The sequence below is a fragment of the Astyanax mexicanus genome, chromosome 2, assembly GCF_023375975.1.
Source record: "Astyanax mexicanus isolate ESR-SI-001 chromosome 2, AstMex3_surface, whole genome shotgun sequence".
Taxonomy (NCBI): domain Eukaryota; kingdom Metazoa; phylum Chordata; class Actinopteri; order Characiformes; family Acestrorhamphidae; genus Astyanax; species Astyanax mexicanus.
Genome location: NC_064409.1, coordinates 48,796,134 through 48,819,521, shown reverse-complemented (window position 1 = coordinate 48,819,521; position 23,388 = coordinate 48,796,134). Strand labels below are relative to the sequence as shown.

Below are 23,388 nucleotides of genomic sequence, written 5' to 3'. Positions count from 1 at the left end.
GTCCTGTAAAGCTGCTTTTTATAACCCCTGTTCTAAAAAGAACTTTAAACCCACACTTCACCGAGTTCTACTGTTCTTACTCTGAAAGTATGCAGTACTTACTCTGTAAGTACTCAGAAACAACAGAGAGCGGGCTGTATTATGTAGTGTGCAGTGTTCTGCAGTTCTTACTCTGTAAGTACCCAGTAAGTACTCAGAAACAACAGAGAGCGGGCTGTATTATGTAGTGTGCAGTGTTCTGCAGTTCTTACTCTGTAAGTACCCAGTAAGTACTCAGAAACAACAGAGAGCGGGCTGTATTATGTAGTGTGCAGTGTTCTGCAGTTCTTACTCTGTAAGTACCCAGTAAGTACTCAGAAACAACAGAGAGCGGGCTGTATTATGTAGTGTGCAGTGTTCTGCAGTTCTTACTCTGTAAGTACCCAGTAAGTACTCAGAAACAACAGAGAGCGGGCTGTATTATGTAGTGTGCAGTGTTCTGCAGTTCTTACTCTGTAAGTACCCAGTAAGTACTCAGAAACAACAGAGAGCGGGCTGTATTATGTAGTGTGCAGTGTTCTGCAGTTCTTACTCTGTAAGTACCCAGTAAGTACTCAGAAACAACAGAGAGCGGGCTGTATTATGTAGTGTGCAGTGTTCTGCAGTTCTTACTCTGTAAGTACCCAGTAAGTACTCAGAAACAACAGAGAGCGGGCTGTATTATGTAGTGTGCAGTGTTCTGCAGTTCTTACTCTGTAAGTACCCAGTAAGTACTCAGAAACAACAGAGAGCAGGCTGTATTATGTAGTGTGCAGTGTTCTGCAGTTCTTACTCTGTAAGTACATACCACTGAGACCAATTTTTTGTTAAATCTTAATAAAAGCAAAAACAATCTGTACAACAATACATAACATTAAACTTATTTATTTATTTATTTACAATCATCATTGATTATATGTTTCTTTTAGGTAAAATGTTATATTTTTTGTTCTTCTTGATCTTCTTCTTCTTGTGCTTTTCCTTTTTTTCGTCTATCAGAAAGCAGGATGCGGAATCTTCTGCCCCTCTCCATCCTGCTTTTGTCCATAAGAAAAAAAAAATGAATAAGTTTACTTTTTAGATGCAATTATATGTATCATTAATTTCAAAGCATGTCACACAAGTTTTTAGCCTTTAGCAAATACTCATTGTGCATTTATAAAGTATATATATATATATATATATATATATATATATATATAAACATACAGTTGGAAGTTTACATACACTCATGGACACAAATATCATGGAAATGTTTGCAAATACAGATTTACACATGAGTGATCACAAAAATTATGCAAGATAGTTTTGTCACTGGATCAGAAATAATTTAATTAATCAACTGGCCAATAGGAAAGTTATAATAGCATCATGCTTTTTGGCAGTTTTTTTTTGGCAATAGATACATTAAAAAAGGTAAAGGGAAAATGAAGAGAGTAGGAAAGCTCAGAATTCTGCGGCTGAACCTAAAACTATCAGCTACACTGCTGGAATAAGCAAGGCAACTTTTTAACACTCTGGCCTCAAACATACAGGAAACGTGTATTGTGCTTAAAAGTTGTATCTGTGCAAGGAAACCAACAAATTTAGCGACATCTACTACTTCAGCCAAGAATGATCAAAACTACAACCACACAGACACACGCAAAGGCAATGTGTTGACACGTCTCAGAAGTATAAACTTATATATGTATATACTACGTCTTGTCTCTTGAACCCAATATTGTGAGATGAGTATCTCGTCACACCTTTTGTGAGCAGTGAACACTGCACATACACATTCAGTGTGAAACAGCTTAGCATGGAGCAGCAGCAAAGATGCATTAGTTAACAGCTGTAGTAATTATCTGGCTAATATATCAGATTAATCTGACCACAAACAAACTGCTCCAGACCACAGGGCACCTAAAGAGGACTTGTGATTAGGAAGGTGTTGATAATGTTATGCTTGATCTGTGTATTTCTGCAACTGAAAGTGAGAGAGAATTTAAACGATTTAAACAATAATTTACACATGCACATGGAGACACACACACACCTGAAGGACCTGCAGCCATGTCAGGAACAGATGTTAATTTGTCCACATGTTCCTTCAAAACTGTGCATTCATCATGTAGGAATTTGATTTCCACCTTTAGCTTTGCCACCTCAACTAAAAACAAAAACAAAAGAAAGTACAACATGTTAAGATGTAAAACCTTGTGCTGCTTGAGAAAATGTTTTAGGCTAATGAATTAATAAAAGAGTCACACCCCTAATGTATGTATCAAGTTTGCTTTAGTTTAATAAATGGTTTCATTTATAATTACATATAAATTATACAGATGCAGTTAGTCACATTTAAGGGGGAGGGGGGATCACTGTTTGTAAAATGCCTGGATGATGGGGCAAAAATATATACAGTGCCTCAAATAGGGCAGTGCAACAAGATGATATGTTTCATTATGACAATAATGTCTATTGTTTAGTATTAAGGTCTATCATCTATATCGTTGCAAAATACAACTTATTTTTTTGTTGCCTGGGTGATGCACCAAGGCTAATAGGATAGAAATGGGATAATAGGACAGCCCTACATCAGGATAGAAATGTTTGATCAAATTGCAAGGCCCTACCTCCGAGTACTATTCAACCCCCTACAGATTTTGCAAGTTAAACAGTCACAATTAACATATAATCGTGAAATATGGCCTATACGTGGCCCTGGACATGTTAAATACACTGTAGCAAAAAAATTATTCTCTGTTAAATTCATTTTTGAAACATTTTGAAAAGTTAAAAATGGTCAATTATTATCCAACAATTCAAACCACCAGAATTATGTGTGGTTCCCTCAAGTTTTAAAATGTATTTGAGCTATTACAAAAAATGAGCTTCACATGCTTGGATTAATTTTTTTTCTGACTACAAAAGCCCCTCCCTAAACAAAATAACAGCACTCATACATGGTAAGCATGGAAAACACTTGTCACAGATAAAACCTTGGAGGGTCACAAGGCTGGCAAGGGCTATAAAACCCTTTCAATGAGTTGGGCCTTTATGTCTTTGCTGTCGGGAGCATCATCCAGAAGTGGAAGGATTATGTAGCTACTTTTAACCTTACATGCCCTGGACAGCCTTTCAAAGTTTCCTCCTGTGCAGAGATCAGTCTTGTCTAAATGGTCATGGCTAGCTAATGGTGGTGGGGACATTGGTTTCAAAAAATACCATAAGTAATGAATTACATCACAATAGTTCCAAGCAAAATACTTAACATAAAGTCTTATAGTGACAATATATGTAATGGACTACCTTAGAAGGGAAACTAGTCAAGCATGTTCGTATAGATATCTATCCAAAGCCAAAACTATTAATACATTACCTTTAACCTTTTGATGCGCAACACAGGTTTACAATAAATTAATTTAAATTTAAATTAATTTAATCATTCAGTATTCAGTATTTTGGATCATAGTGCATCCTTATTTTATTTTTTATTTTCTTACTTTTTTAATAAAAGCTCTTTTTGTATCACTACTCCTCTAATGTGCAACATGGGTCAAAAATGGCCAGCAAGATATATCATAGAACCCATAGAAATCACAGCAGATGTATAATATTCGGTTGCTGCATTTCAATTTATATAATATCCACTGTCACCTTGGCTGCTTGACCTGCTTCTTTCTTGTCTTGATGCTTCATCCTTGGTCACACCTGTCTCTTCATTGTCCACATATTTTTGAGGAAGAAGTCTTTTTGGTCTTTCCATCTTAGGGCACAGAGTAAAAATGTTCATGAAATTTGTAAATGAAAACAAAAAATATACTGTTTTGTCAAAAACCTATTTAACATTCATTTTTTTGTTGTTGTGCAGTAATTTTGTAGATCATAGATATGAGACTGTATAAACATACATAGTTTGAATCAGAACTGAAAATAATTATTGAATTAAATTATTATTAACACTACATTTTTTGTTGTTGATACTTGTGTACTAAATAAGGGTATGTTGTTTGACGGTTGTGTATTATTATTAATATTAGTGCATATTTCATATTGTAAGACTGCACCCTTAACTTTAATATTAGTTAGGATGTCTGAATCATTAATTGAAAATACTTTTATTTAGAAATGTATGTAACTTTATTAAATAATTAAATAAATGTTGGATGAACGAACTATTTTACAAAAAATGTTTGATTAAATAAATTTTACAATAATAAAGATGTGTAAAATAAAGAGCAGTGCATTTATAAAAAAGAGAAGCTCAAAAATGGTAGTATATTAAAATTATTATAAAACACAATACATTAATAAGTATGAAATACACAAAGTTAAATTACTGCATTAATATGTGAATGATAATTTGTTATAATAATAGTAGGAAACATTGTGTTTTTCTGAACATATTTTCTGCAGACTAAACATAACAATACAATATTTAAATGTAATTTGATATTATGTTAAAAATCCATCAGGTCTAGTGCATTTCATATACTGTAATGTTACAAAACAATCCAAATAAGCCAATATTTAAAATAATAAACTGAATGAAGGAAAGGTTGAAATTAAATAATCCCTGATTATCTACACATAAATGAATTGCAAACCAAATTAACCAGCTGAGGATCTAACAATCATGGCTGGGTTTAAGATCATTAAGTCTGATGTTCTTAATGTTAAGATGCTTTTGGAAAACAGATCATTATAAGTTCTATATACCATAACTGTAAATATTAAAAAGAAAATCCTGCATAAACATGACCTAGACGTATTGTTAAACTATCAATTAATATGTAATTATTAAGTATTAATGAGTAGAGCAGACCATCATGGATCAATATTAATAATAATAATAATAATAATAATAATAATAATAATAATAATAATAATAATATTACTCTACTAACATTACTAACTATGAAACTTTTTAATGGATTCAAAGGGTGCATTTTCCGATCCTATGGCCGTCACAAAAAAAATAGCTTTATATTTTGCTTCTTGTTTGAGCAGACCGCTCTATTGGACATTCTCAGTACCACCTTAAATTGCGCAACATACTTTCTATTCCTGCAGCAATATTTAAGGTGGAATGGGGGAAAATGATGCGCCACTTAAGGTGTAACAGGGTATTTGAACAAAAAAAAAACTCACGACAGCCTTGTTATTTTCTTTGAAGTAATTTTGTTATGAACCCTATAGCTTCAGTTAACCTAGCTATCACTACAAATCCATGCTGTCGGGAGCAGAGCAAAAAACGTTGCTGAGGAGCTGTGTGTTGACCAGCTAGAGGATTTATAATTTAAACTAGTTAAGCTAAGATTGGTAACATCTATGTATGTTGACTTAAAATCAATAAACCCTATTATGCATATCAATATTAATGTATCATATCATATTCCACCTTACCTCGCTCCATGCTTAACAGCCAGTGTTGTAGTACAAACAGTTAACCAAGTGAACTAAGTTTAAATTCTCAGTACTCCACCTACTGGAAGGGAGGTTTAGCAATACTGCTAGCTTGTAATGCTTTCAAATTTTTTTGTCGCAAACCAATTCCAAGGTACCTATAACTAGTCTACAAAGTAAATAAAATAACAGTAAAACAGAAAAAAACATTTTCTAAATAAATAATTAGTAAAATAAATACAAAAAATGTTGACCCATCTTGACAATATCACTTAATTAAGTATTGGGTTTGATCATTTGAACAAGGCATAAAATGAAATTATATTAATAATAATATTATTACAGTAATCATAATAAAAACGTATTATTATTATTATTATTATTATTTTATATTTAACTATATATATATATATATTATTATATATTCAAATTTTGTTTTATTTAAAAGGGTATAAGTGCTTTGATATGCTATATTATTGTTATGTTTGTCACATTTAATCGTCTTAAAATTACAATAATATTGTTTTTCGTAATAATGTATTTGACAAAACATCGTCCACAAAAATGTTATTATGAAACACATATGCATGTATTACTTTTTGTTTGACAGCAACAAATTAAAAGAAAATATATTATGGCCAATTAGACATTTACGAGAGTAAATGTGAATGCAGCAGGAAATGACGTCAGGACCGCAGGAGTTGTTTGGAAAACTGAGTGGCACAAAGCGAGGGAGCCAGCAGCCGTGAAAAAAGGAGACACGAAAGGAAAAAGGTAAAATCAGTTTAGGTTAACTATCTATCATTGACATGAGTAAAGCGTTACTTACTGGAATTATATCGCGGTCACGCCATCTGCACTTAGAAAACGCTCGGTCGCGCTATCTACACCGAGAACTGGAGTGCGCGTCTAAGCCGTGTATTACGGTAGCCGCGTGCACAGCGCACCCGGAGGAGCAGAGACTGGCGCTTCTCGTGCAGAGACTTAAAATGGAACAGAGACTAGTTTTACACCCAAATAAACATGATTTAATGAGGGATAATCCACAAATATACACCAGAAAGACCACTGCTTATCTGTAGAGCAGTGTAACGTTTTGGAAAAAGAGCTATTAAATAAGCAAATCAAATTAATATCATATCACAGCACTAAATTCTTAGTGATCTTTTTCTCATATATCCCAGATAAATGTTTGAAGTGATATTACCGTATCATTTTGGAGTAATTTGATACCAAAAATGTCCATTCGTTTTTTTTTTAAAGATATTTCGGGGCTATAAAACCAAAAAAAAATCTAATTGTTATCATATTAGACAATGAAATCCGTGAAGAAGACATTCCATACTGTTAATGTTATTCATGTCAAGTGATATTACTGTAAATTTTTAGAGTAAAATATATTTAGAGAAAAATATCTAATCTAATCAAATTGTTATCCAATGCTACCAAGACAGCCTTAAAGAACACATTCCATACTAATAATGACATGAATAACAAAGAATATTACTGTATCATTTTGGAGTAATTGGATACCAAACTTAAGAAAAAATGTCCAATCGCTTTAGCATAAACCACATTTCAAAGTCCTATAAAACCAGCAAATCAAATGGTTATCCAATGCTACCAAGACAGCCTTAAAGAAAACATTCCATACTAATAATAGATTGAGTAACAAAGAATATTACTGTATCATTTTGGAGTAATTGGATACCCAACTTAGGAAAAATGTCTATTCGGTTGTACTTAAACCACATTTCGGAGTCCTATAAAACCAGCAAATCAAATGGTTATCCAATGACACTCAGACAGTCTTGAAGAACACATTCCATACATTCCATTAATGGCATGAGTAACAAAGGATATTACTGTATCATTTTGGAGTAATTGAATACCAAACTTAGGAAAAATGTCTGTTCGCTTTTGCATAAACCACATTTCAAAGTCCTATAATACCAGCAAATCAAATTGTTATTCAAGGCACCAGAACAGTCTTGAAGAACACATTCCATGGAATGTGTTCTTTAAGACTGTCTTGGTGGTATTGGATAACATTTTGATTTTTTGGTTTTATAGGACTCCGAAATCCTTCCACTTCTGGATGATGCTCCCGACAGCAAAGACATAAAGGCCCAACTCATTGAAAGGGTTTTATAGCCCTTGCCAGCCTTGTGACCCTCCAGGGTTTTATCTGTGACAAGTGTTTTCCATGCTTACCATGTATGAGTGCTGTTATTTTGTTTAGGGAGGGGCTTTTGTAGTCAGAAAAAAAATTAATCCAAGCATGTGAAGCTCATTTTTTGTAATAGCTCAAATACATTTTAAAACTTGAGGGAACCACACATAATTCTGGTGGTTTGAATTGTTGGATAATAATTGACCATTTTTAACTTTTCAAAATGTTTCAAAATGAATTTAACAGAGAATATTTTTTTTGCTACAGTGTATTTAACATGTCCAGGGCCACGTATAGGCCATATTTCACGATTATATGTTAATTGTGACTGTTTAACTTGCAAAATCTGTAGGGGGTTGAATAGTACTCGGAGGTAGGGCCTTGCAATTTGATCAAACATTTCTATCCTGATGTAGGGCTGTCCTATTATCCCATTTCTATCCTATTAGCCTTGGTGCATCACCCAGGCAACAAAAAAATAAGTTGTATTTTGCAACGATATAGATGATAGACCTTAATACTAAACAATAGACATTTTTTTATTGTCATAATGAAACATATCATCTTGTTGCACTGCCCTATTTGAGGCACTGTATATATTTTTGCCCCATCATCCAGGCATTTTACAAACAGTGATCCCCCCTCCCCCTTAAATGTGACTAACTGCATCTGTATAATTTATATGTAATTATAAATGAAACCATTTATTAAACTAAAGCAAACTTGATACATACATTAGGGGTGTGACTCTTTTATTAATCCATTAGCCTAAAACATTTTCTCAAGCAGCACAAGGTTTTACATCTTAACATGTTGTACTTTCTTTTGTTTTTGTTTTTAGTTGAGGTGGCAAAGCTAAAGGTGGAAATCAAATTCCTACATGATGAATGCACAGTTTTGAAGGAACATGTGGACAAATTAACATCTGTTCCTGACATGGCTGCAGGTCCTTCAGGTGTGTGTGTGTCTCCATGTGCATGTGTAAATTATTGTTTAAATCGTTTAAATTCTCTCTCACTTTCAGTTGCAGAAATACACAGATCAAGCATAACATTATCAACACCTTCCTAATCACAAGTCCTCTTTAGGTGCCCTGTGGTCTGGAGCAGTTTGTTTGTGGTCAGATTAATCTGATATATTAGCCAGATAATTACTACAGCTGTTAACTAATGCATCTTTGCTGCTGCTCCATGCTAAGCTGTTTCACACTGAATGTGTATGTGCAGTGTTCACTGCTCACAAAAGGTGTGACGAGATACTCATCTCACAATATTGGGTTCAAGAGACAAGACGTAGTATATACATATATAAGTTTATACTTCTGAGACGTGTCAACACATTGCCTTTGCGTGTGTCTGTGTGGTTGTAGTTTTGATCATTCTTGGCTGAAGTAGTAGATGTCGCTAAATTTGTTGGTTTCCTTGCACAGATACAACTTTTAAGCACAATACACGTTTCCTGTATGTTTGAGGCCAGAGTGTTAAAAAGTTGCCTTGCTTATTCCAGCAGTGTAGCTGATAGTTTTAGGTTCAGCCGCAGAATTCTGAGCTTTCCTACTCTCTTCATTTTCCCTTTACCTTTTTTAATGTATCTATTGCCAAAAAAAACTGCCAAAAAGCATGATGCTATTATAACTTTCCTATTGGCCAGTTGATTAATTAAATTATTTCTGATCCAGTGACAAAACTATCTTGCATAATTTTTGTGATCACTCATGTGTAAATCTGTATTTGCAAACATTTCCATGACATTTGTGTCCATGAGTGTATGTAAACTTCCAACTGTATGTTTATATATATATATATATATATATATATATATATATATATATATATATATATATATATATATATATATATACAGTGAGTCCAAGAAGTATTTGATCCCTTGCTGATTTTCTTCGTTGGCCCACTAATAAAGACATGATCATTCTATACTTTTAATGGTAGATGTATTCTTACATGGAGAGACAGAATATTAAAAAGAAAATCCAGAAAAGAAATCTAAGGAATATATATTAATTGATTTGTATTTCATGGAGTGAAATAAGTATTTGATCCCTTAGTATTCATTAGCAGTTCTGGCTTTTACAGACCAGTTAGACACTCCCAATCAACTTGTTACCTGACCTGAAGGCACCTGTTCTCACTAATCACCTGTGTGAAAAACACCTGTCCACAGAATCAGACAGATCACACAGATTTCAAGTCTCCAACATGGGTAAAACCAAAGAGCTGTCACAGGACCTCAGAGTCAGAATTGTTGACCTTCACAAAGCTGGAATGGGCTACAAAAAGATTAGTAAGGTGTTGGATGTGAAAGTAACAACTATTGGTGCAATTATCAGAAAGTTTAAAGAGTATAACATGACAATCAACAGACCTCGGCCCGGTGCTCCAAAGAAGATTTCGCCTCGTGGGGTGGCAATGATGCTGAGAACGGTCGGGAATTGTCCTGCAACCACTCGGCAGGAGTTAGCAAATGACCTGAAGGCAGCTGGGACCACAGTTTGCAAGGAAACAATTGGCAACACTTTGCGCAACAATGGATTCACATCCTGCAGTGCCCGAAAGGTACCCCTGCTGAAGAGAGCACATGTGGAGGCGCGCCTCAAGTATGCCAATGATCATTTGAAAGATGAACCAAGTTATTTGGAGAAGGTTTTGTGGTCAGACGAGACCAAAATTGAACTTTTTGGCCTCAACTCCACCCGCCATGTGTGGAGGAAGAAAAATGCTGCCTATGACCCCAAGAACACTGTGCCCACCGTCAAGCATGGAGGTGGAAGCATAATGTTTTGGGGGTGTTTCTCTGCCAAGGGTACAGGGCTACTTCACCGCATCACTGGGAAGATGGATGGAGCCATGTACCGCACAATCCTGAGGGACAACCTCCTCTCCTCTGCCAGGGATCTGAAAATGGGCCGTGGTTGGGTCTTCCAACATGATAACGACCCTAAACATACAGCAAAGGCAACAAAGGATTGGCTCAAGAAAAATCACATTAAGGTCATGGAGTGGCCCAGCCAGTCGCCAGACCTCAATCCGATCGAAAATCTATGGAGGGAGCTGAAGGTCAGAGTTGCCAAGCGACAGCCCACCAACCTTCATGATTTAGAGAGGATCTGCAAAGAAGAGTGGGACAAAATTCCCCCTGGTGTGTGTGCTAAACTTGTGGTTAACTACAACAAACGTCTCACCGCTGTGCTTGCAAACAAAGGCTTTGCCACTAAGTATTGAGTGTGTTTGGCAAGAGGGATCAAATACTTATTTTCCTCATTGAAATACAAATTAATTAAAATATATTCTTTAAAATTATATTCTGGATTTTTGTCTTGATATTCTGTCTCTCCATGTTAGAATATATCTACTATTAAAAGTGCAGAAGGATAGTGTCTTTATTAGTGGGCCAACGAAGAAAATCAGCAAGGGATCAAATACTTCTTGGACTCACTGTATATATATATATATATATATATATATATACTTTATAAATGCACAATGAGTATTTGCTAAAGGCTAAAAACTTGTGTGACATGCTTTGAAATTAATGATACATATAATTGCATCTAAAAAGTAAACTTATTCTTTTTTTTTTCTTATGGACAAAAGCAGGATGGAGAGGGGCAGAAGATTCCGCATCCTGCTTTCTGATAGACGAAAAAAAGGAAAAGCACAAGAAGAAGAAGATCAAGAAGAACAAAAAATATAACATTTTACCTAAAAGAAACATATAATCAATGATGATTGTAAATAAATAAATAAATAAGTTTAATGTTATGTATTGTTGTACAGATTGTTTTTGCTTTTATTAAGATTTAACAAAAAATTGGTCTCAGTGGTATGTACTTACAGAGTAAGAACTGCAGAACACTGCACACTACATAATACAGCCTGCTCTCTGTTGTTTCTGAGTACTTACTGGGTACTTACAGAGTAAGAACTGCAGAACACTGCACACTACATAATACAGCCTGCTCTCTGTTGTTTCTGAGTACTTACTGGGTACTTACAGAGTAAGAACTGCAGAACACTGCACACTACATAATACAGCCCGCTCTCTGTTGTTTCTGAGTACTTACTGGGTACTTACAGAGTAAGAACTGCAGAACACTGCACACTACATAATACAGCCCGCTCTCTGTTGTTTCTGAGTACTTACTGGGTACTTACAGAGTAAGAACTGCAGAACACTGCACACTACATAATACAGCCCGCTCTCTGTTGTTTCTGAGTACTTACTGGGTACTTACAGAGTAAGAACTGCAGAACACTGCACACTACATAATACAGCCCGCTCTCTGTTGTTTCTGAGTACTTACTGGGTACTTACAGAGTAAGAACTGCAGAACACTGCACACTACATAATACAGCCCGCTCTCTGTTGTTTCTGAGTACTTACAGAGTAAGTACTGCATACTTTCAGAGTAAGAACAGTAGAACTCGGTGAAGTGTGGGTTTAAAGTTCTTTTTAGAACAGGGGTTATAAAAAGCAGCTTTACAGGACAAGGTGTGCACCAGGACTCCAGGAGCAAGACAAAGGCAACAACGGTGAGAAGAGTCGAGCAGAAAAGGACTGAAGATGGAAACCTATCCACCATTATCCATTAAAATAAAACCTTGTGTTTTCTGTGTATTAAAAAATAAATTCCCTTTGAAATCTCAGCATTATCTTTTTATTCAAACTAATAAAATATATTAGAATGATAAGTCCCTTGGGTATGACTGGAATGAAACCTTTATAACTATCATGAACAAAATGTTTAAATAAGACACACATATATATACATACATTAATATTGCACCAGAAATTTAGGGAAAGTGCAGGCAATGACATATCCAGTTTTTTATACTGTTGTTCCTGGTAATTAATTTGTACCTACATTTAAGTACTAGGAGAACCACATAAGTATTTTAAATAAACTGATAAATACAGAAACGTTATACCATATGTTTTGGTAAAGTACACGGTAAGTGTCAGAAAGTTACCCAGTTGTTACTCTCTTGTTCCTGGTTCTTTCTGTGTTCTTTATTTATACTTACAGTTAAGTACCTGTAGGACCCGGTAAGTATGTTGAATGTACCCTGGTTCATACAGAGAACTTACACCGTAAGTAAAGGGTACATACAGAGAACTTACACCGTAAGTAAAGGGTACATACAGAGAACTTACACCGTAAGTAAAGGGTACATACAGAGAACTTACACCGTAAGTAATGGGTACTTACCCTCTAAAACGCGGGCTGTATTATAAAGCGTTACCGACATTATATATTTTATAAAGTCTCCTTCTTACACTTGTATGGTTTTCTGACCCCAAGCTTCTATAATGTATTTTACACAAAGCTTACTTTATTCTTTTTGTTAATAAGCCTTTAAAAAGATGTACAAACCCCCAAAGGTGTCAGAGGTGTTGACATTCATCACTCAGCTAAAAGTATAGATACTAGGGTTTAAAAATACTTCTGTAGAAGTATTAGCTATAGTAAAAGTAATGTAAGATGAACAAATTGCATAAAGGACAAAAAACTATAGTGCACTATAATGTAATATTAAAATGTTAATGTTGAAAAAGTAGGAATTAACTTTTTTCATTAATAGTTTACATATAATAAACGTATTACAAAATATCATTTTGAAACTTCAAATTCAATTCATCAGTCTATAACAACAAACAGAGCATGCTGCGGCAGACATATAGGGTCTTCTACTGTTAATATTTTTCCCACTATAAGGCACACCAGATTATAAGGCACGCTATCAATAAACGTCTATTTTCTGGTGTGTTTTCATACATAAGGTGCACCAGATTATAAAACAAATTATGCGACACTAGTATTACAGTCACTATTAACATAAAGAATTCTTCAACAAAATGATCATATGATACTGTTTTATTATAATACACACAAATTATATACGAATACTATATACAAATATGCAAACATGAAATGGAAATACAATTTTGAGGAAAAAAGTACAAAACAGGTCAAAATAATAAATATTATTAAAAAATGCCAAATAGAATAAAGGATGGAAATAGAACAGAGGTTTCGCCATTTTTTTTAATTCAGGTCTTGCTGCTGGGTGTTGGTGGGGGTAAATAAGTTAAGTAAAGTTAAGATAAGTAAACAAAGCTGTAATTCTTGAAAAAAAAAAGATTTTTTAAGTCAAAGTGCTGGATGTTAATCTACACAGATTTCTTACCTATAAACTCTTTATTTCGGTGAATAAAATGATTCCATTTATTTACAGTAAACTTAGATTTCCAGATTTCCACTAAGGCTGCGTGTAGCAGCATTGGTATTAGCAGCTAACCGCTAGTGCTAGTTGCCTGACTGCTGTTAACAGGTTAGTGGTGTTAACAGCTAACAGCAGCTTGTGTAGAGAAGCGAGTGAAGCACATACTACATTCAGTGTGAATAACAGTTTACATGAACTGGAAAACTTAGCAAGCTAGCTAAGTAAGCAAACGTTCTCTGAACCCCTGAACTCTACCTGTACTGTTTCTGCTCTTCCTCCCTTGTGCTTTTTTGCCTTGCTTTGCTTTCTCCCTTTTGCATTCATTACTAAACCAATGTGTTTTTATTGGTCAGTTTATGACCTGGGGGAGGCAGCTTATTTGCGATTGGCTAATGGTCATGCACCGCAGATATTTTGCACAGTGCACAGTTCCAATGCACCAATGCACAGTTCCAATGCACCAATGCACAGTTCATTAGTAGAATACTAAAAAAGGTTGTATTTTTAGCTTTTTGGCAGCCCACACACAGAGTTGCCCACCAGGAATTTTCACAGTACTCCCTATGGCCAGTCCATCCCTGACGCTGCCAGAAGTGTCCTCTTACTAAACCTGCCAGAAGGAATCTTTTGGTTTGTCTTCTGGATTTGGTTGACAGCTACAATGCTCAGCAAAACTAAAACTCTATTTTACATGTGGATTTGCTCAGGATTATTATACCCATGTAGAACTGATCCCATCAGAATTGGGCAAAAGGCTATTTTATAAGACAATTTTCCTCCTGGGAAATCTGGGCATCACATCACTGTCAGACTGCTTGTGTTTTGTCACCATGGCAGATTGCAGGTGCTATGCTAAAAGCTAAAAATAAAAAAATAAAAAAAAATTCTGGATGTTAATCTACACAGTAAAGCGCTTCCATTTATTTACAGCAAGATTAGATTTCCAATCTTTTCAACAGCGCGATTACAAACAATGCTAGTCATGGTTAGCATCAGTGCTAGCCGCTGTTATCAGCAGCAGTGCTAGCCACGGTTAGCAGCACTTAGGGCTACTCTGAGGAACCCTAAGTGTTTCAGTAACCCAGGGCACTATCAGCTAGCTTGGTTGGGGCATTATCAGCTTGCTTGGGATGCTACAGTCCAATATACTTGCCTCTAAATGGTGAAAGAGCTAGCACTACGTTTAGTGGCTAATGCTAATACTGCTCCAGCCTCCATGCTGAAGAAACTGCACTGAAACTCCTGTATAACGCTGTACTTCAGCAGAGTGGCTTTACTGCTCCTCACAACCTGACTGGTAGAATTCATACATAAGGTGCACTGGATTAAAAGGTGCACTGAAGATTTTTGTAAAAAATTAAATTATTTTAAGTGCACCTTATAGTGCGAAAAAAACCCAATCTTTTTTTTATTTAGTTGAGCAGTTTTTGCTTTAATATGGATTAGAGAATTACTCAAATAGGGCTATTCACTGTACAGCAACCAACTCTACCTCTTCATAACACTGATGCTCTCGAAGAAGCATTAAATATTGACATAGCTGGTAACTAAAAGCCATTCCAGGTGACTCTACCTCATACAGCTGACTGAGAAAATCCAGCCAAGATGTGCAAAACTGTCGTCTAAGCAAGAGGTGCTAGTTTGAAGAAACTAAAATACGAAACATATTCTTGTTTGTTTAACATGTTTTTTTGTCTACAAAATAATTCCATATGGGGTTTCTTCATATGTTGAACAACTTTTGTACTAATCTACAATGCATAACATTTAAATTGAAGGTTTGTTCAAATATTTGACTTTTGGTGCATGAGATACAGACCTTTTTTTTGCAATTTTGTGTAGATAAACCACACAAACGTTTTTACTGAAAAAGTACAGCGTTTTGACCCCATGATATACTTTTTACTGCCTTACTGTGGAATTTAATAAACTGTTCAAAAACTAAAACTGTGGTTTGTATTGCTCTGGAGTCCTCCCATGTTTTATCAGTGATCCTTGTGCACATAACATTTGTTGCGACCTCAGCTGGAGACGTTGGGCCCTTCAAACAGATGGGTTGGGAGAGCTAGCACATATGGATGCAGCTATTTCAGAGTGTCAAAGCGCTGTGACCTTTTCCCTCCACCGCATGATCAAAACGCTGCCAGGTCCCAGCAGACAGGCCGGCACAGAGAGGGCCTGGGCTTGTCTGGAAGAATGACAGGTAATCTGGAGGAGTGGTGGAGTATAAAAAGAATAAAAGAGAGAGAGAAAAAGGTTAAGGCTCCATCAGGTTCATGTTTCGTGCTTTCTCCGTTTCTCTGTATTTTGTCTCATGAGTTTATATTGAAGAGTGAGAGAAATATTCCGCACACTCTCGTCCAACTGCACGGAGCAGACGCTGGTTAGTGTGTTCATGTGAAGAAAATGAGCTACTAAAGCTGTGGTGTATGCAGATGTGTCGCCATTCATCATGGACTGTCCTGTGAGGGTGAATATCAACCGTCTGCTCAGAGTGAGTCATACAAAACTGATTCATAAAGATTTACTATAACGATATCATACATCACTATACAGTGTGATGCTTCTTTATCATATGCATTTCAGCAAATGTTTATGTGTTTGTGGAGACGCCTTCTATTGAACATATTCAGCTGTTTTAAGTCACACCCATTGCTGACATAGGCTACAGTGGATGTGCAAACACTATTGACAATATTAACATGAACTTATTGGCAAAATGCCTAAAGCCAGGTCTAGATTAATCGATGAGCTGTGGAGCAGTGGAACTGTGTTCTCTGGAATGATGGGGCTTTTGAAGCATCTGGGGCATCTGGGATGGACCATCACACATTGGAAAGCTGTACTGTGGTCTGATGAATCAGTATTCCATAGTTGTTTTGAGAGAAATGGACACCATGTGCTCCAAACCAAAGACAAAAGGACCATCCAAGACCAAAAGCCTTCAAGACCACTTTTAACAAGGTAATGCAAAAAAAAAAAAACACTGTACATATTACAAAGGCATTGCTGTAGAAAAAAATGAGTAAAGGTACTGGTCTGTTCCCAGTAAATAATATACGGAGAATTTGGAAAATGGATCATGGATGTTTGTGTACTGTTCCACACTTTAAAGGAAAAAGTGAGAAAATCAGTGTGAAATCAGTAGTGTGTAGTGAAACATCATAAGGAGTACAAACTTTTGTCAAATAGTTCACCTCTGTTTGCACCCAGTATTCTGAAACAGAGTGAAATACAGGCTTTAAATACAAGGGGAGATAGGGGCATAGCGTTGCCCATGAAAAGAAATCACTATTTTTACACCATTAACAAGCTAACAAGAGTAGCGCTACACTTCACTGGTAGAATTCTGAGGGTCCAGATATTTAAAACAAGGCCCTAGGAACCTTGAAAGTGGACAGGTGTTTTATTAAAAAAACTCCTAAAATTTAGTCACAATAATCTGACTGATGAGCACAAATGTATACACTTTAAAAAAAATAAAAAGTCAAGGGCAACTTGACTTCACTACATTTTTGAGTTTTCAGGCCAACTTAAACTTTTAAGTTTTGAAGAAAGCCACCACCAGTTGTGCCAACTAGAAATCTTTAGTGTGGGAAATTCATTTTTATATGAATAACATCTTAGGTATCACCAACATATTAATTTTATGTTTTTAGTTTTTAATTTTAATTCTATAAAATGTGTATTGTAAGTACTGCTGACTATCCTTTAGGATCAACAACAACAACAAAAAAGTTGTGTTTACAACTTGTTTTACATTAATCAAATTCATGTAGATGGCTTATATAGTTTACAGTGTAATTCAATGATTTTTGTTCAGTTCAATCATGCATTCAAAGTTTTGTTTTGTACAGTGTAAAGTCAAACAGGTGGCAAAATTAATTCATTGGAAGGGACATTTTCAGCAATAGCTGGAATTCATCCATTTACACAGAATTATTTTGCAATCTGTTCCCCTATCCTACCTATTTGTTTATGCTCATCTCAAATTGGAGCATCGTCTAAAAGTGCTGTATGTGGGAATGTGGGGGCCAAACAGAAGTGGGATATTCAACTATAGTTTGTACTCAGTATCATGTTTCACCACATCTCTTATCCATTTCACACCAGATTTCTAATTTAAAATGTGTTTGCAGGATGAATGGGGTAAAATAACATCTGAAAGACTTCATCAGTTGTTATCCTCAGTGCCAAAACTGCTTTTACGTGCTATGAGAAGGAATGGCAACATTACAAACTGATCACTGCTTTACTGTCCCATCTGTTTTTGGAACATGTTGCAGGTCTGAAATGTAGGAATGGATGTATATTAATGTGCTAGTCTGTATTATTTTGTTTCTAAACTGAAATCAGAAGCATTTCTGAGTAGAGAAGGGATAAAATATTGTGTTTAATGGTATCGGTGTGCTGGAACGACCATGGCTGCTAAGCCTAATATATTTATTCTAAAAACTGTGGTGTCGGGTCGCTTTTCATGGAAGTTCTTCTGGCCACGTCACACATCTAAAGCCTCTAGAAGAGGATCTGGCTCAGTTTTACTGAACTCGAGCGGCTGGTGGAGCAATGGAGACTTCAGAAGAGGAAACTCAGAGCTCAGTAGCTCATTCATTCATAGTAAAAACAAAGTGTGTAGTTGACGTGAAGTTTCTGACTGAGCGCACTCTCTCTCTCTCTGACTGAACATAACCTGTAATCGGATTCATCCACTCTAAAAGGAGACCGCATCACACCCGCCCAGTTTAAAATGATTCTTCCGCATGCTCTGTGCAATTACCCATTCTCACCAGAGAGGGCCCTAAATCCCAAAACTTACAGACACCAGCTTTTAGCTAAAGTTAAACAAACAAAAATGAAATAGTGTCTGACAAATAAATTTTTGTTTTTTCCTCAACTCTGAAGAAGTTTTTTCTTGCCATTGTTGCCTCTGTGTTTTGCACAAAAGAAGCTTGAACCCGGATCTCTGTGAAGCTGCTTTGTGACAACACCCACTGTTTAAAGCCCTGTATAAATACACCTGACGTGACCTCACTTTGTACATTATAACACTAAGCTAATATACTGATTTGACAATGGCCAGAATTGAGGCTATTGTCTCTTTAACTGGCTGCAGACAGCAAAAAGACCACGCAGAGTGGCTGCTCTTCTGCCATTAACACCCCACCAGGAGTCTGCAATGGGTAATTCCTCAATCTACAGGGCAAATCCCACAGCACAGCTGATATATACATGCTCAGAGCCCCATAAACCATACCCTCCGCCAATAAGAACCACTTCTGCCCTGACTTACATTAAAAAGCCTTTGTAGTGTGGAGCAGAAGTATTTATAAAGCTGCTGTTGTGCTAATGGGCCAGTAGAAGTAATTGGAAGTGTGGGAGTGCATGCAGATTTCTACTGTATAATGATCAAGGTGCCCGGTAAGTGGGTGCAGGTATGTGTGTGTGTGTGTGAGAATGTGAACAGAGAAAGCCCAATAAACCCACAGCGTGGGTCGAGAGTACACTAATGTATTCATCTAAAATGCATTACTTTAATGAAAAAGCATTTTTAATACATGAATTCTGATGGCAGCTCACCATTATCAACAAAATGGGCTCTTCAGTAATGACATAATGTATGTTTTGTCTGAATTGAAAAATACACACACACACAGTTTCCACAAACATAATTATTAAATGCTTGCTTTTGTTCTTAAAAGCCTTTCACCCATGATGCACTTGTTGTCTACTTCTGATTAAAATGTACAATTGAAAATTCTGTTTGCTTGTCTCATTCAAGTATATACCTGATATATGAAGCTTCCTTGAGCACTGACTCAAAATGTATATTAGCATTATTTAACATTATTTTGACACATATACAAAATGTAAGAGTAAAAAAATAAAGAATTGGCTCTTGTACATGTTAAGAAAAGGAAGGTTTAAATTAATTGGATTGATCTGATTTTTTTTCTCAAAAAACGATGGAAAAAGTATGACTCAAAATGCACAAAAGGCTATTTCTATGAATTTATCTTGGTGTGTTTCGGGTGAAACACGCAATAAACCAATCAACATTTTACTTGCCATTCAGTTTAAAAGCCAGGTGTGCTCTGACTTTGGCGGATTGCTATCTCAGGGCTGCAGATACTGAATCTGTATGTCCAACGCTTCTCAGCAGAGGAAACTGACCTCCACACTCATTCATGCTGTTTGTTGTTGAGGTAAATGTTTGCATAGCTGCCAAAAGTCATGTTTCATCGGTTTGTGTCCATGTGTGTGTTGTGTCCATATAAAAAGTAAGGGTGTGTGCACGGTGTGCAGGCACCTGTGTTGACAATTTAAAGAAAAGATAGCAATAAACATCTGCCGGTTGACGTCTCTACGTCAGTGGCGCACCTGTGTTTTCCATTGCCAAGATAGCAATATGTCAGAAATGTACCTACAATGTAAACAATGCAAGAGCAGGGTGTGAAAATATACTGTTAGCAAAATCTCCTCAAGGCTAAAAACAAAAGCTATGTCAGAAAAGTACAGAAGATAGACTACAAAGGCTAAAAGCTAAAGCTAGCTGACTAAGTGAAGCATCAGAGAAAAGTGCAGGATGGTTGTGCTTTATGGGAAAGTCAGTGAAGCAGAAGCGAAACTCTTCAGACAGCAAATAATGTATTGCACCACTATCTGTAAGACTAAGCTATAGCTGTGATCCACATCTAGGCATTTCTCTCCAAACCAAAGTCATCCACTTACTGTTTTACATCAAAGAATGACTTCAATATATTAAATAGATTCTGGATAAACAGCTATAACTGCTATTCTTTTTTAAGATCAGCTAAAGAGTGTTTTTATTTTTTACTGTCAGAATCTTAGGGAGCCAGCATTTGCGTTCACATTCGAGAATAAACATTTTCTTTGAGAGAACACTCCAGAAGGATTTATAAAAGAGAACTAGTGAGAGAAATAGCCTCAACATGCTGCCACTGTGACAAAAATAGCTATACAGAACACAAAGTTTTTTCAAAGGTTTAAAATTCATGGATTTATTACTATTTTTTTTACATATTTGATCATCATAAGGATAAAATTCCCTTTTTAAGGATGCTGGCAACAAATGTGTTATTACATGCTTTACCAAATATGTTAGCTTTACAATTAGCAGATCTCCTCTAATGAGATAATTAACCTGAACTGAACTCGGTAAAACTTGTGCACAAAGGAGCGCACGTTCTTTCTGGATTACAGAGAATGGGAGAAAACGTATTTGCAGTGTGGTTGAGCCCTTTTAACTATGCTAATCTTCAAAAACACAGTCGCATAGTGTATCCCGCTCTAATCCGAGTATCTCTGATGACCAATTAAAAGGAATCTGTTGAAGATTGAGTGGGAGCACAGCAGTGGCGGCTAATGCCGGTCGGCGTGGATTTGGTAAGTGGTTAGTGAGTCGGCATTTTAATGCCCTGCGTTCCACAAACAGCCCTTCATCAGTTCTGGCACCCTGCTGGGATGTAAAGGCGAGGACTCTTGGCTCAGCAGCACACGCGTGCGCACACACACACACACACACACAAAAACACACACACATACAGAGACAGAGCCAGAGCAAGAAAGAGAAGAGAACATACACTTAAAACCATCTCATCCTCTGAAATATGCATGCTGTTAAATTACACTCAGCTCTCTTTCCTCACTTTCTCTCCCTCATTCTCCTTTCCTTTTCATCCCCTTCTTTTAGCTCACCCTCCCACAGAAAGCCACAAAGCCCTGATTTCAGGTTGGAGGGAGCTTCGTTTGAAGTTGCGGCGATAATGCTTTGGCTTGTGTGTCTCGTCTTTAGGGGAATCACGCAAGGATACTGCTTGAATCGTCGTCGAGCGGCGCACGATATTGTCCAAGAACAATAAATCCGCTCCTTCTCCACATGGGAGACAATTAAGAGTGAAATCTGCGAAGGACCGGCTGCGATAATCGTTTCCTAGTCAATGATATTTTGCAAGTAGCATCATATGCACTCCTGACAATCACACTCCAAAAACCAAGTGGCCTACTTTGCTATTGCTAGCTTTCCAAAGCAGAGCAGCAAGAACAATCCTATGGCCTTGTCACAGCGACAGAGCGAGAAAGAGAGAGAGAGTTCAGAGCGCTTTTGCATGGCGGAGGAGCACAGCGTGAACCCTGCTGAGCTGCTCTTCTTTACAGCATCTTGTTTGGAGCTGATAGGAGAGAGACGGAGGAGCTTCTTTTTATGAAAGTCCTGCCGGATCCCTGGTTGTGGAGGATTGCAGGCTTTTGTCTCATTGTCCTCCTCTCTAATGGATATGTGTGTCTGAGAATGTGTGTGTGTGTGTGTATGTGTGAATGTTTCTGTGTGTATATGTCGTTTGAGGATTTGCCTCCATTTTTACACTGATGCTTTTTTCATTTTTTTTGCTTCTTTTTTTGTCCCCATCTAAAAGGCGAGCGCAGGCTACTGTCAAGAGGAAGAGCCGCACACACGACCCCAAAACTTCTCTTTGACGCAAACGGATCTTCTACTAAACAGCATGAGAGCGAACATGGAGCAAGTGACATTTAACACACTGCGCAAAGAGTTTTCATGCGTCATATTTCTCAGCATGATAGAGCTGATCCAGGACAGTTTCCTCCCTTTCCATGTTCATCAGAACACAGAAGGCAGGAAAGATTCAAGATGGAGCTTCATAAATAAAGAGATCAGGCCCGAGTCTATTGAGAATGTTCTTGTGGATTGATGATGACATTTTGAAGCTCTTTTGAGCTCTATTTTGGCACCAAAATAGCAGTTATGTCTTACAGTTACTTGCTATTATTATTTATATTTTAGTTGTACATTCGGAAATACATTGTTGGGTAGGCCTGTGAAAATGTGAGTAGATCATCTATGTAGGTTTTTTGGGATACATTGCCATACCTGCCAATTTCGCCATATTTGCGAAATAAATTAATCTAAGCCCACCCTATAGTGTCTTAGAACAACATGTGTGGAATTACAGTTAATCACAAAAAACTAAATATTTTTGTTTATATTTTCTGTACTTCTGTTTATTATTAGTTACATCCAAACAAAGGTCCCTTTAAAACTTAAACAAATTACTCCAAAAAACTAATCAGTTGTCATCTTATATTGAAAACAATATAACAACAAACAGGTTATTATTATTATTATTATTATTATTATTATTATTATTATTATTATTACTTTTTTTCCCCACTTTAAAAAAAAACTCAGTAGCGTTGTGTCCTGTGTTCTTAATCTTTTCTACTGAAAGCACTTCTTACGATGGTGTCTTTTTATTAAAAGAATATAACTTTACGTTTTATAGAGATTTTTGGCAGCAGTTAATGTAAATGTTAGGTAACCCAAACCCTTCTAGTCTGTTAGCAGAACAAGACAATACTCAGAAGTCGTTTTTATTGCAGTATATTGTTATTGTTGCGATTCATTGCTCTCATCACTGACCTTGCCTGAAAAGCAGGCGTTGTGCCAAATTCAGCACCCCCTCTAGAAAAAGCACCCCCTCTCGGGAGCACAAACCCTTCTCTTCTTGGCTTTAACTTTACTAAAAAAATGGA

At 36.4% G+C, this 23,388-nt stretch overlaps 2 long non-coding RNA genes across 5 annotated transcripts; one reads left to right on the top strand and one right to left on the bottom strand.

Annotated features, from left to right (window-relative positions):
• Positions 1-875: 875 nt before the first annotated feature.
• Positions 876-6,467, bottom strand: LOC125799004 (uncharacterized). 3 transcript variants are annotated; one of them, XR_007437801.1, is made up of 4 exons: positions 6,236-6,467; positions 3,658-3,766; positions 2,057-2,170; positions 876-1,052 (listed from the first exon to the last, which is right to left on the bottom strand). It is a non-coding gene; the product is annotated as an uncharacterized LOC125799004 (long non-coding RNA). The 3 variants fall into 3 exon arrangements; XR_007437800.1 differs by lacking the exon at positions 6,236-6,467 and adding an exon at positions 5,407-5,523 and having other exon boundaries at positions 876-1,055; XR_007437799.1 differs by lacking the exon at positions 6,236-6,467 and adding an exon at positions 5,407-5,523.
• On the top strand, positions 6,066-11,358 carry LOC125799003 (uncharacterized). Of its 2 annotated transcripts, none has more exons than XR_007437797.1 (3): positions 6,066-6,180; positions 8,421-8,534; positions 11,194-11,358. It is a non-coding gene; the product is annotated as an uncharacterized LOC125799003 (long non-coding RNA). The 2 variants fall into 2 exon arrangements; XR_007437798.1 differs by having other exon boundaries at positions 11,191-11,358.
• Positions 11,359-23,388: the final 12,030 nt, after the last annotated feature.